Source organism: Taudactylus pleione, unplaced genomic scaffold (genome assembly GCF_031769625.1).
Source record: "Taudactylus pleione unplaced genomic scaffold, aTauple2 ptg000374l, whole genome shotgun sequence".
In the NCBI taxonomy this organism is placed as follows: domain Eukaryota; kingdom Metazoa; phylum Chordata; class Amphibia; order Anura; family Myobatrachidae; genus Taudactylus; species Taudactylus pleione.
The window spans coordinates 5,835,059-5,850,785 of record NW_028284775.1 but is presented as its reverse complement, the minus strand read 5'-3'; the positions used below and the strand labels follow the sequence as shown (position 1 = coordinate 5,850,785).

Below are 15,727 nucleotides of genomic sequence, written 5' to 3'. Positions count from 1 at the left end.
AATCGGGCCCTCAGTCACACACAGATATACAAGTGTCACTTATTAAATTAATCATCTCAGTCTCCTGGTGCATTCTCGTACGTTGCACTGCAACTAAGACACATTTTCTGGCAAAAAATATGCTCGATGCCAGCAGAAACGCACGGGATCTGGCAGCTCACTCAAGTCAAGCATCTCAAACCGCATGGCATATTCAGTCAATTTGACTTAACCATCTGGACACAGGCATGGATATACTTAAAACCTGGACTGTAATAGTGGAGTTTGGGAACCTCTGCCACAGAAAGTGTTTAGAGCACATTTTCTTCCACTGCGAGCTAAGAGCCCGATTCAGACCCGGTCGCTAGGCTGCGTTCGCATGTAGCCTGCCGATGCTTGCAATCTGCGCATGCATATGCATCGCAGTGTGCGTGCGAGAACCAGTCCATGCGATCGCGAAGCGTTCGCCCCTTATGCATAGACATCTCGCTAGCTTGAGTGGCAGGACGAGCCATTTGTGGGTGGTGATGGGTTGGTCGATGGAAACGGGGGAGTGGTGGTGCGAACGAAGGCGTGCCTGAGCATTTTAACGCTGTTTCAGAGGCGTGCATAATTAAGGCGCAGCATCATAGTACACATCACATGGCTGAATTAAACACTGAAGCACTCGCAGTGCTTGCAGTAGGGTATGGCCAGCCACAAGTGCTGCGTATGGATCCGATGTTACTCGATGATACCGATTGTTGCATACACTTCCTGGAGATGACGTGTATCGCTATGGGAAAGTGGGAGTCTTAAGACAGGCGGGTGGGCGACACACCGTGATCGCACGCCAAGACATAGTGGGTGTGCTAATGCCTTGCCGTGTGATCGTGGGATTTGCATACTTGTGAACCCATCTAGCGAGTGGGTCTGAATCAGGCCCTGAGTCCTGGTTCGGATCTGTTGTTGGTTTGGAATTTGGATTTAAAAACCAAACTCCGGTTTTGGATTCGGACATTTTAGCTGTTTTTATCGCTTTTTATTGATTTATATTTTATATACATTTTTATTGATTTTTATCTGAATCCAAAACCAAAACACTTGAGGGTAGTTTTGCAAAACCAAAACACAATGATGAATCCAGATCCAAAACCAAAACACGGGGATCCACGTAAATCTCTAATAAATACGTAATTAAAGTGTGCAGTTAGCATCATTATGTAGAGAAGTTAAAGGGTAAAAAGATTTGCTGATACAATATTTTCATTGCTAGGGGTAAATTACTAACATTTGAGATTGGTCGAGATGACAATCTCAGGTGAGTTTAGGCTTCTTTTTCATCTCACAAATTTACTAAAGGCAAACTCTAGTGAGTTTGGGAGAGAGTTCTCTCTTGTCACTCGTAAAACTCGGGTGAGATTGCAATCTCGAATCTTATCACCATTGGGCAAACTCGGAAGTACTTTTCACCTAAAATATAGAGCTTGCAAATTTACAAAGAATTGAGAAGACAATCTCGAGTGAGATGATAGCAAACTCTCTGCCGTACTGAAGTTTTAAACACTCACCGCCAGAGCTGCGAGTTTGCCAGAAACATACACAGATCAGTGTGATTTGTGTATGTTTCTGCCTGTAAATATTAAAAATAGTGTTGTTTTTAAAAAAAAAAAAAAAATTACGTAGGGTCCCCCCCAAAAGCCATAACCAGCCCCGGACTTGTCAGCCAGTACTGGTTCCGACAATAACGGGGAGCAAAACGAGTAGTGTTCCACCGTAATTTAGGAACCAGCACCAGGCTGCAGGGCCAGTGCTGGTTTTAAATATAAGGGTTAAAAAATTGCGTAGGGGTCTCCCTATACTGAAAACCAGCACCGGACCCAAACTGACCGGGGTGTAATGCCACAGCCAGGAGACCCTATTACTGGGTCTCCATGGCCAAAGCATTCTCACCCTAAGCCGGTCAGACCAGGCCGAGCATCTCAGAGGAAGGGGTCTCCCCTCTCCCGAAACCCAAGGCTTGGTCTGAAGTGCGGGGCTCTCCCCCGCACCCCTGGGCTGTGGGTACGGGGTAATAAAGTGTAAAACAGAAGAAAACTATTGTATTTTACAGTGGAACTACAGGTGCCAGCATGCCTGCCCTTTGGCACTTGTGGAACTACAAGTGCCAGCAGGCAGCCAGCACCCGTACTCCCGCTGTAAAATAAATAGTTAAAAAACCATAGTACACACATACCGTATCTCATAAAACTTTATTCCATACACCTAACCCACTCACACATACTTGTACTAGCTGGTCGGTCCACTTCTCCCATGTAGAAACCACGGATTTCCCTGGAAAAAATATCCCCTACTCACCTCCATCCTGGCGCTGCTCTCCGTAGCATCCAGGGTCTTGGCAAAACAAAAAAACGACTTACGCAAACCATACCGAACAGGTATAAGTATATGTTGTTATATATACTAACACCTCGCGAAATGACAGATGACCAAAATCATCTGTTATTTCTCACAGGTCGCTAGCCAATCAGCAGCTGCTTTACATGTAGCGGCCGCTCATTGGCTGGTTCCACGTGTGGACCTATTGAGTGTCTATCTAGACAATGCTAATCTTTAAGCCGAATACTGGGAAAAATTGGATCCTCCGATCAACTATGAACCACCAAATTGAAAACCGAAACATCAGTTTCATTGGAGGTTTGCAAAGACAGATTTACTCACCAACACTGGTAAAAGCAATGAAACAAGTGAAGGTAAACAGGAACCATAGTCGTAGCTTCCATGGTGCAGGGGATGTGGCTACTATAGGGCCCATGCAGCCTCCAGGGCCCGCCGCTCCCTCTGCACCCAGTCACGCAGCACTGTCTGCACCAGTGAAACTGCTGTTGCGGTGCTGCCTGCCCTTCTGGGACGTCCATGGGAGGAGGAGTGGAGGCCTGAGCACCGCAGCAGAGTTGGATTAAGGGGTAGCGCTGGGATATGTGTACCGAGCTCCTCTTTCTTAGGTCCGCCCACGCATTTGCCTGCTGCTGCTATTTGGAGGCAGACTGGTCTTGGAAAGGGGGCGGCCCAGATGAGGAGAGAGGAAGTGGGTCAGGTGAGACAGGGCAGGCTGGATGAAGAGAAGGGATGGGCCAGATGAGAAGAAGCAGGCTGGACTAGCAGATTGTGGGCCAGACGAGGAGCGGGGGGTGTTTAAAGGAGAAGAGAATGAGTTAGCAGGGGGGGGGGGAGGGAGGGACAACAGCAGGAGGTTTAAGAACAGAGAGGGTTAGCAGGATGGGGGGAGGATCAATAAGGTATTGGATGGAGGATAGAGCACATGAGACAAAGGGGAGCTGAGGGGATAATGCTGTTTGGTTGGGGGAGAGAGACTGAGAGTCCTGGATGGTGAAACATCCAGCTGCTAGTAGTGAGTACGGTGGGAGCAGACCCGCAGACCAAGTTCAGCAGAACAATAAGGAACTTTTGTGGAGCGTTGGGGGGGATGTAGTTATGAATCTAAATCCCGACGGGGAAGCCCGCCACGGGACTTGGCGGAATCCAGAAGATCACTAGCCTGAATGAGGTAAGTCCGTGGGCATCTTAGCTGTTAGCCGCGGGGGGTGGGTGTTAGGTTTAGGCAGCATAGCGGGACTAGGGTTAGGTATTGGGGGAGGTTAGGGTTAGGCACCCCTAAGGGGGAGGGTTAGAGTTAGGCACCACTGGGGGGAGTTAGTACTATGCATTAAGGGGGGAGGCTTAGGTTTAGACACAAAGGGGGGAGACTTAAGTTTAGGCACTAACAGGGAGGGTTAGAGTGTGGGGTGGGGAGGGTTAGGGTTAGGCTACAAGAAGGGAAGGTTAGGGGGAGAAGGGGGATACCAACCATCGGGATGCCACTGTCTGTATTTTGACAAGAGGCATCCCGACAGCCGGCATTACATACCGAATTCCTGGGGGCATACTTGCCAACTCTCCCTCATTGTCAGGGAGACTCCCTGAAATAGCAGCAATCTCCCTGTCTCCCTGAAGAGTCTACCAATCTCCCTCATTTCACCTTACCCCCATTATGACACTGTTATATAAAATAAAAAACAGATATATAGATTCAAATGGGATCATTAGTATCATTTCCCTGCATTGGTTATAAGGCACAATGATCCCTATGGCTACATGTATTTTCTGAGAAGTATAAGTGTGTTTTCATCAACAAGTAGATCTTACTAACTGCTTTGGGGCTCATTTACATGTGGATGAAAATCAATTTTATGTCACGCCTGTCAGATGTAGCAGTACACGCCCACTTTAATGCGCACTCATAGGTGCTGCTTTCACAATCTCCCTGAAATGCTTTTTCAAAAGTAGGCAAGTATGCCTGGGGGGCACTTTGCAAATTTTGCTACGGAGTCCACAAAAGGTCTAGTTATGCCCCTGAGAGGAATTACCTCAAGAGGTCACTCACTATTGAATTCAAACAAACCTGACCAGAATAACATCAAAAAGGACAACATTAAGGACATTTTAAAATTTTATCTAAACATCTTCCTTGAAGCAGTGCAAGCTGAGAGCTGCACTGTCACATGTCTGAAGTCTGCAACATATTCACATGCAGGGGGACTTCCCAAACACCCATTATAGGAAAGAGTTTATAGTTTGCTAAAATAAGTACACATAATATAAATACAACGTAACATAAGTTCAACTTTAAGTGAGAGATATGATATATTTGAATATTGTTCATTACCATTACTGAAATTTGGTGGCAGAAGAAAGAATGGCCCGCTAATCAGTGGAGCTACTTGAAGCAGCATATGCAATTTCCATAACAACCTTGGCATAGAAATGAGAGGCCTCTGACTCCCATACAAATAACACACACAAAGCCCACCTGACCCGATGGAGCTGCTGAACCCAGTAGGGTGAAATCTGCCATCCCAGTGTTTAAATATTTAGCACACCTCAGCAGTGCAGCAAGATGGCTACTGGATTGTGGTTCTTTCCCACAATCCACTCACAAAGCCGACAAAATTACATACCAAAAAAGAGAGGGAGGGAGGGAAATTCAGGTATCAAAGAGATCACATGCCAACCACCCACTGTAAACATGAAGAAACACACAATCTCCACCTTCACACAGCCAAAGGCTGATCAATCTGACACTACATCTCAAAAAGAAAATGGAGAACACAATGTATATTACATTTTACACACAACATGGCACAGTCTTGGGGTTTACCGGCTATCACTTTTACTTCAAAACTCCATTATGTATCTCTAGTGGCCATACCAAAGCACAGTTATACCCACAATCTAGTCATGTGTAAGTAATATTTTCCATTGCTTCCAGGACAGTGAAAGCTAATCTTGCTACTAAGAGCAATTGGCTCAGTGCGAGGAGCACTTTAAATATGATAATATTAATAATGCCCTTATATAGTATACCCAGGGTTTTTTCAATTAATATACATATAAATGCTATGCAATTTATTATAACAAATTTCAGTACACATTTATGATATGGGTTTCAGGGTCCCATTTAAATTAGTGCAGCATACCGTATAATGTGCACAAAAATGCTTGTCTAGGAACAAGGAGTTCCTGGAGTTATTATAAAATGTTGACAGCTATGTATCTTACACTTACCCGGAACAGTTTTGCATCGGCCCTTTCTAACAGTCCAAATCAAGATACTATGGGCCTCATTCAGAGGCGGTCGTAGGATGCAAGCGGTCGCTCAGAAACAGGGCGGCCGCTTGCATCCTGAACGGTCACCTCCATGTCGGTCGTTAGGCTGTGGGTTAACACCCACAGCTCTAACGACCGCTAAGGGAGATGGTCGCGATGGTGAAGACCATCGCGACCATCGTGGCTTACGACGAGACCCTAGGGTAGGGTCTCGTCAACCATAAGCCCCAGGGAGCTTCCAGCTCTGTTTGAGCAGGAAGCTCCCCACTGACATCACTGATGATGTCAGTGGGGACGCCCCCAAAACGGCAAGTGTTCCGAAAGGAACGCCTCCGTTTGGCCGGGCACGCCCCCTGCTCGCCCAGCAAACGGAGCGAGCTGTCAATCAACATCGACAGCTCGCTCCGTCTGCTTCGAGCCCGCTAACGACGGGTGATCCGTCGTTAGTGGGGGCTCGCACATATGCTCGACGGAGCAGTCTCCGTCGTGCGCATGCCCTGTGGACCAACATTGAGTCGGTTGCGAGCGCTCAGCGCTCGTGACTGACTCTGAATAAGGTCCTATATCTCATCTATTAATGTGGATGAGGTGCCAGACCTCCCAAGGACTATACACCTATGCTGATTATTCACACACACACATATATATGCTCAGAAATTGTATTTTTCTTTAAATGTATTTAATCAATAATGATATATAAATATTTTATTTAAAAAAATATACCAAGGGGGTGTTATGCACACCCCCCCACCCCCGTATCCATCGGGCCTCGTTGTAATATCACTTCCTGCCCCCTATCAGAAATAGCCCCCTAGTGGCAAATGATCTCCAGCTTTATCAACCCCCACCCCCCTAGTGGTAAAATATCCCTGTGGCAGAGTCCCCCAGTTTAGCCCCCTCCTCCCCATATGTCACTAAATATGTACAATTTTAATATATCCCCCCCAGCCAATAAAATATTTTTATGTGGTGGTATGTCCTACCCCTATCCCTCCAAAGCCAAAAGATTACCCTCCCATTTACCCCCTTCCTCCGTGGCCTAGCCCTGTCTCCCGCCTTATTGCAAAACACAGCTGAGCGTGGGGCAGGGGGAATGGTCATCAGTTCTCCCTGCTACGGCTGGTCTCGGCACATGCAGAGATCAGCATATTTGTGCTCAGAGGGGAACCATGTTCCTCTCCTCGCACTTTTATGTTAGAAGCATGCACCCCAGAGTGCTATTCACACGGCATTCTGGGTCGTGATTTCGGGAGTGATGCTGTCAGTCACAGGCCGCAACATCACTCCCAGTGGGCCGGAGCAGGTGGAGGAAATCCATTCTGCACATGTGCAGAACAGATTTTCTCCATTACATAAGGGGGACGCAGCAGGACAGCACTAAAACATGAGATGTGGCTTGGTCAGGTAGTGCACTCCTGGCTTTGGTCAGAATACATTCCATAACTCGACAGTGGGCATTCCGGCGCTCAGAATGCTGATGTTGGAATTCCGACATATATCGGAATTCCGGTGGCGACATCCTGACCACCGGAATCCCAAAGGTAAGTAGCCGGGTTGGGGTGAGGGTTAGGGCTAGTGGTTAGGCACTAAGGGGAGGATTAGGGTTAGGCACCGGGGAGGGATGGTTAGGTTTAAGCACTAAGGGGGAGGTTAGCTTTAGGCACCGGGGTGGGAGGGTTAGGGTAGGGTTAAGGGTTAGGTTAGGTATACATACCTCGAGCCGTCGGGATGATAATCTAATCAGGATGCCGGCGTCAGGATTCTGACCACTAGGATCCCGAATGCTGGCATCCCGTACCCAACCCCTTTGGTCACATCTCATGCATTAGTGTCAGGCAAGTGGTTAATAAACTATTAATAAATGCTTGACATGCTAAATACTTAATACTTCTCTAGCCCTAGGTTCCCAAACTCTGCCATTACAGTCCAGTTTTTAAGGCTATCCATGCTTGAGTCCAGATGGTTAAATTAGATTTAATGAGGTACTAATTAAGTCACATGTGCTCAAGCATGGATATCCTTAAAACGTGGACTGTAATGGCGGAGTTTGGGAGCCGCTGCTCTAGGCATAAGATTTAAGGTTCGATTTGTACCTCTTGCTAAGAGATCTGCTTCATATACTAATCATGATATCTAAGAATGTTTTGTATATTAGTCATCAGGGAATCGGTATGATATCCTGGAGGTTCAAATACCGACGCCGGAAGCCTGATCGTCCAGAATCCCGACAGGGGTGGTAAGTACCATAACCCTCCCGCTCTCCCCCCTAACCCTCCCTTGGTGGTGCCTAACCCTAACACCCCCTTCCCGCTCCCTTAACCTAACCCTCCCCGGGGGTGCCTAATCTAACCTTCCCCAATGGTGCCTAACCCCCCTCCCCGTAGCCTAACCCTCCCCGGGGGGTGCCTATCCCTAATCTACCCCCAGGGGTGCCTAAACCTAACCCCCCCCATCCCTGGCTATGTATTATACTTACCCATCTTCTTACCTTCGGGATGGTGGGGGTCGGGATGCCGACGGTGGTATCCCGACCTTATTCTGGATATCGTCATCGGCATTATGCCAGGCGTCAGGATTCCGGCGTCGGAATATCGACGCCCAGGATACAGTCCGCCGGCATATTAAATGTATACCATCATCAGAATGGGCTCTGTTTTGTATATATTTTGTACCAGAATGGCAGTCTGTGCTAGCCAACAGTATGGTCTCAAATTCTTATTTTGATGCTATCCACCAGAATGGGCTATGCATTATAGTCACTTCAATAACAGGATCGGAATGAAGTGTCTCTGTTATAAGAGGCCCCAAATTTATGATGACAGCCCCTCGCATAGAAACAAATACATTTATAGCCTACTTTGCATAGGTTTATACTCCACATATCATTAAAATAAAAACCATATAGAGTGTTAATGCTATTTTATTTATATTATATAGGTGCAAATACAATGTTTTTTTCAGTTTTTTTCTTGCACTTTTTATGTTTTTTTTCTATACAATGTTGATTCTATTTTGTTAATATTATGTAATTGTAAACACAGGGCCTGATTCATTACCGGTCGCAACTGCGCACGCAATCGACCGATTGTTGGTTCTGTGCATATGTATGCATCGCAGTGTGCGAACCAGCCATTGCGATCGGGACTGCGATTGCAATGACTATGCAGACCCATCGCAGAGTGATTGACAGGAAGTGCCGTTTGGGGATGGTGACAGGGGGGTGGTCAGCAGAACGCAGGCATGTCAGTGCATTCGAACACTGTTGCAGGGGCATACATAAATTAGCCACTGCGATGCCCTAAGCAGCCTGAGGTCTCATAGCGTGCGATGAAGTTAGCAATTTCTGAGTAAGGTCAGAGCTTGTGGAAGTGTGCGTGAGGCTGCGATGGTACTCGATTGTACCGATGCATTCGTAGTCTTGCTAAACATTACGGATGTGTGTAAGGTAAAGTGTGCGTCCTTGTGTAGTGCTGAGATGGCATAGCGATCGCAATGGATTAGCATACTATGGCAGTTGAACTGCTTGCATAATCGAATTTGCAATCGCAGTTGCGATCCGTAGTGAATCAGGCCCACAGTGTTTGTTTAGTCAGTTTGTTTATTGCTCTTTTTTTTTTTTTTTTTAAACTGTGTTGATTCTATTTTGTTAATACTATGTAAATGTAAATACAATATTTGTCTAGTCAGTGTGTTTCTTGCTTTTTTTTATTCTCTATACATGGTGTTGACTCTATATTTTAATATTATGTAATTGAAAATATAATGCTTGTTTAGACAGTTTATTTCTTGCTCTTTTTAAAAAAAAAAAGAACATAATAATTAAGTTACCCGTCTTTAATTCTCCAAATACTAATGTATTCTACCCGGCCTCACCTACTGTAAATGCTAGGTGATACTGATGCTCATACACCTTCCTATCATGTTACTTTCATCAAATTTGATCTAGTTAATTTGTCTACCATACTTTTTGCTTACTTTTCTCTTTTTTTATTTTAAGAAGTGGTTGAAGTCTTTAGACAGTTACCACCTATATCCTTTTCTGCTCTTGCCTTTTTCTTAAAACTGAATGGAGTTGTCAGTGTCCCATTCTATTCCATGCGATGATAAATAATGTAGAAGTATAACTAAAATTTTATAGCATCTCATCATCGTATAATTCTGTAATGAATTAAATCATGCTACATGCAGAAAGATGCTTTTAGCTTCTTAATGTTAGAGGTATAGATTACTGCTTAGAAAAATGGTTATTAGCTTTCCAGATGGAAATGCTAATTTATCCTGTGATAACTTTCATTTGTTTTTCACCAGTACTTGTATGAACAGTTAATACTATTTGTAAAGAAGCAATTTCCTAGTAGACACATTTGTTCAATTGCCAAGGTCTAAATCATAGCATAGTTGTATAATCAACACTTACTACATGTACACACATCTTCATATATATGTTCCTTTTGCCACTACATTATACTGTTAAATTCATAGTACTGTAATATAGGGTTATTTAAACTATCCAAAAAAACCAATCAATATACAGTAAGTAGTCAATAAACCACTTATTATTCCACCAGAAAACTAAAGACACACAATATTAATTGCAAAAACAGTTCTAACTGAACAAATATATTCACAGTGGTATCATGCAAATCCCTAAATTATTTAATGTAATAATAATAATAGTAATAATTTTATTTTTATAGCATTTTTCTCCAAAGGGACTCAAGGCTTTTAGTCAAGATATACAAAATCTACATTTGCATTTAATATATATATATATATATATATATAAAATAAAAAATATTGCAATATTGCAGATAGGCAGTGCTAAAAATCTGAAATAATTGAGAGAGAATTAATAAAAATTGTGTGAGGTGATCTGTAAATTATGTGGGCTCTAACAAATAATTATAATAATAATTTTATTTTTATAGCACCTTTTTCCAAAAGGACTCAAGGCTTTTAGTCAGGATATACAAAATCTGCATTTGCATTTAGTGATATATATATATATATAAAATATTGCAGATAGGCAGTGCTAAAAATCAGAAATAATTCTGAATGAAGTAATAAAAATTGTGTGAGGTGATCTGTAAAATATTTGGTCTGTAACCAGTAATGCAGAATAATTATAATTATAATAATTTTATATTTATAGTGCCTTTCTCCAAAGGGACTCAAGGCTTTTGGTTAGGATATACAAAATCTGTATTTGCATTTAGTAATAATATATATATATATATATATATATATATTTATATATATGTTATAAAATAAAAAATGTTGCAGATATGTAATGCTAAAAATCAGGAATAATTCAGAGAGAAATATTAAAAATTGTGTGAGGTGATCTGTAAAATATTTGGGCTATAACCAGTAAAATGCAAAATTAAACATGTCTACAGGGCATTATGTTGTTGTTGAGTGTGCCTGAATAAAGTTGTCACTATTAAGTTTTTTTTTTACTTCAAACATTGTACTGTATATCTAAAATATATTTACCCTGCCTAAAATGCAGTCTAAAATGTTATTTAAAATGTTATTGTTTTTAAAAACTGGTTAGAAAAGTCATCTTTATAAATGGATTTTATGTATTTCTTAATATTACTTATAGCTTTTTACTAATGTGCAGCATATATGTTTTCTCTCTCAATGTCACACATGCAAATTGCAAATAAACAAACAAACATTTATTGCCTTTCAGTGGGCATTTCTCAGTCATTCATATCATCTACATTTTAGTATTTTCATCTACTATTTTTTGGTCTTTTCACTATTATGAATTAACTATAATTAAAATAGACAATAGCTCAAATAATTTATAATACTTACATGGAATTGGAATACCAGGGTCTTGTTACTTTTATTATCTTATGATTCCACCTCCTCAGATACAGAGATAGTCCTCTGCCCAATTTGTGAACAGGTAATTCCTTCCTGGCTCTTATATACGCTCACAATTCAGTCAAACAATGGAACAGCCATTGTGACTAAGACACTTCATTCCCTAAAAGATGCAGTTGCCAGTTAATTTCCATCTTAAATACAGGGTCTGTGTAGTCACACCACTCCTGTAACCATTATATAAATAGTACAAATGACTATACTGCTTGGGCAATCTTGCTTTGATTCTTATTAATAAAAAGGGTCATAAAATTTATAGGCTACTACAAATTAATTGATTTGATCCATCTCACATACTGTACATACACTTTATGCAAGCATTTATTGGTCACTTAAAGTAAGCACAGTTATGTCTCCTATATTAACAAATATATGTACAGTATAAAATAATGTGATTATTTCTAAATGAACTTTGACATTCATAAAGATTTAAAGCCAAATAAATGTTTTTGTTTTTCTTTCAGGAACCTATTGTAGGTAAGCAGTGGATGCAAGTTTGAACTTTAAACCAAATGTTTTTTTTTAAATAATCTACTGCTTGTTTACAACATCTTTCTCTAATTTGCGAAATTATTTTGTGCAGATTTCTATATATTTCTGAATATATTTATTTTGATTCAGTACAAGTAAATCAATAAAATGTGTATAATATAGGCACTAAGTCTAATACTAGTATGCACTCCTACAGTATATATTTATACTCACTGCAGTCTCCAATGATTGCTTGATATTACTATTTGCTAATTAGTTTCTGCATATGTAAATACCTGAATTGCTAATACTTGTGGGTTCTATTTACATCTAAGTAATTACATTCCATGGTCTGAGAGTCAATGTGAAGAAGATTGTATACATATAGTTTTGAATGCAATGAGAAAATGTTGTATTTTTTGTATTTTTTTGGGAGGGGTTAATTTTAGATATGTGCTAAATCCCAAAGCTGACAACATCATGGCACAACTCAGTGACATGAGCTGAAGGAAATTAGGCCACACACATTGATGCCCCTATTACTGTATACTAGTCAAATGCTAAGTTGCATGACCTGGTTGCAGTACTCCTCTGGTGGCTTCATGGTATTCCATCCTGATACATCAATCCTAGTCCAATTTGATCTGTTGATGGCTACATGCATGGTGCAATCACCAGCTAACTTGGTCAAGGTACTCAGTTGGTTGAACAATTTGCATTGGTGAGCAAGCTTGGAAAGATCTCCACTCATAAGGGAGTTTCCCATTTATGAACCTTTGTTCCAGAATTAAAAAGTTATTGGTCCTACCTCTTAGAATCAATCCCTTAAATTGCAACTAATGTGTGACTACAGTCAGTTATCTTCTGAGTCAACAGGAGCTGTAGAGGTGGGGTCACCCGGACCATTAACAGTGCGTGTTTCACAGATCCCCTGAGTATCACATTTGAAATAATTAGCTCCACCTGTGAATCTTTTAAAATTGTCAGCCAGTAATGAATACACCCGTGCACCAACTAGGAGATCTGTAAAATATGCACTTTTAGGGTTCTCTCAGGACTGGAGTTGGGAAAAACTGGGATGACTGTTAAACATCAGAGAGTCCTGAGAGACTCAGGATTCTCAGAGACAACATGAGAATGTCCTGTTTAGTGATTGTTAGAAATTTTGTAGTTGTGAATTCTCATATGAGCAGTCTGGTCACTACTGGTGTTATCTCTATAATTACACCATTATGGCTCTGTAAAGTGCTGCACTGTATAAATAAATGTTAATAATAATATTAATACAAAGAAATCCCCAGCACTTGGAAACACACTATTAAGCAGATGCAGTGTTGGACTGGTCCACAGGGGTACAGGGGAAATCCCTGGTGGGCCCCACTGCCTGTGGGCCTTCCTTTAGGTGCCAGGTTCCAGACCTCAAATGATGGATTTTTACTCAATTAGATGGTCTGTTACCTGGTGTAGAAGGACCACTGATCAGCATGGATGCTTGGTTCCCTTCTATAGAAACTACATCAACATTTGCCAAACATTAGCCAAGCATATGTAGTGGCTGGCCACACCCCCTTGGTGGATAACCACTGCCCTTAAGCATGGGCCCCTACCACTGCATTCCCTCAGTGGGCCCTTCATGTCCCAGTGTGACACTGAGCAAATGTAACTCAATTTGTGTCATACTTGCCTAACTTTGTTGTCTCTTCCCCAGGAGATGCCTGGGGAGGAGAGGCAGGTGGGTTGCGATGGGGGCGGGGCCTGACAGGTTGCCTCATTAAATCATGCCCCCTTCATGGTTACTTACTGCGATTGATGCTAATTTAAATTTAATTTAAATTCATGGTGAATTGCGTCATTAAGCCCTCCCCCTACACAGGGACCCACGATCGCCACTGAAATTCTCCCCATTCAGCCCACTTCACTAGGAAGTGGGCAGAATGTGGGAGAAGTGCCTACCCTTCTGGGGTTGCGGGGGGTTACCCGAAAAATCGTGAGCTTCCCAAGAATTCCGGGATGGTAGGCATGTATGAATTTTTCTATCATAAAACAACTACTAATAACATATTGTTAATCTATATAATATAAATAGGTATAAATGGCACCAGAGGTCACACTATAATTGCAGGGTTTCCCAGGGCTTTAAGGGTAGATAGATATATAAAGAAGGATTCTCCGATGCTGGAAAAATGTTAGATATAATTATTTTACTTTAAGTGAATCATTGAGTTGTGTGTATGCCACGATACTGTGATTAGACCTACCCTTACTCACCCATATAGGGAGAGCTAATGTGTAGATTGGGAAAGGTCAAAGTAATTATCACAGCTATTATACAATTGGTTAACACCTTAGAACCATTAAGGACCAGGACCTAATTCAATAATGGAGGATATCCCTTAGGTTCAAATAACATTTATTCTAAATTTATAAGTGGCATTAAAAGTACAAAACAATCTCTGTTATGGATATACATAATATTAAAATATATAAAATGATTTTGCTATTTACAGGCAGTAAATTTATAATATATAAGACTAATATTTAAAAAAGACAGCATCAGTAAAATTATACCAGGCATAAAATCCAAATAATCCCAAAAAAATAAAGCATAAAATGAATAAAATAGCTTTTAGCTATTTCATTAATTGTATGTTTTATTTTTTGGATAGCCTCCATTATTGAATGAAATCCTTTATTAATGGTTAGCTATCCCTATATGGGTAAATAAGGGTATGTCTAATCACAGTATAGTGTCAATAGACACGATTCATTTAACGTAAAATATTTGTATCTTACCCTCTTCCAGCGCCGGAGAATCCTTCTTTTTTTATTGTTAAACTAGCGATAAGTACAATAAATAGATTAATTTATACAAACATAAAAATGTCTATTGTTAAATAAATATTACAATAAATGTGTGCACATCTCTCGGAAACATGTATTACTGTATTATTTGAAGCATTATGACCTTCTCAAACTGTCTGCACATAAAGGTCACTGAGTGCATTCTGTGAAAATTCTCAAACAACATTTCCCCTAATTATTGAATCAAAAAACCCAATTCACAGCAAGTTGTGCTCATTAAAATATTATATCACATTATCTTTGCTAATTGTCCACTGATTTATGTGTGACTAAACTTCACATTGGATTGAGATTAAATAAATCATAGGTATTGCAGATACTACCTTTGGTTGCTAGGATATTTAAAACTTGAATTAAACTATTCTCATCTGCTTAGTTACAAGATGGGCTTCCTGTAATTATCTGCTAAAGTTGTGTCTAAAACATCTACTTTATATAATCATTGAACTTTCATCTGTGTCTAAATGGTATTGAAATAAAACAATCACCAGTGTGTTCTTCACATGAAGCTTCATCCTCTGGAACAATTGAATTTCTGAATATAGAATCTATAAATGGAAGATTGAGGATGCATGCTTCATTCCGCATTGCGTGCGACCTGTTATGCATCACCCGGACTACGCTGCTAATTTAGATATCCTATTTTCATCCTTAGTGCTTAATCTAATCAAAGCTATCACACATTGCTCTCTTACATCTATGTGCTGAGGTATAATTTTATTTTTGTTGAATCTATCTATCTATCTATCTATCTATCTATCTATCTATCTATCTATCTATCTATCTATCTACCTAACTGCTGGTAAATTTACAGATAGTAACAACTGTTTATATGTATAAATGAACCAATACAAATCATTGAAAAAACATT

At 40.9% G+C, this 15,727-nt stretch overlaps 1 protein-coding gene across 1 annotated transcript in view; it reads right to left on the bottom strand.

Annotated features, from left to right (window-relative positions):
* Positions 1–11,520, bottom strand: part of LOC148508205 (uncharacterized) — a 64,922-nt gene extending 53,402 nt beyond the window's left edge. The window contains exon 1 of the mRNA XM_088444927.1: positions 11,452–11,520. The gene's annotated coding sequence lies outside the window, so the exon portion shown is untranslated. The remainder of the gene's footprint in view (positions 1–11,451) is intronic.
* Between the last annotated feature and the right edge of the window lie 4,207 nt (positions 11,521–15,727).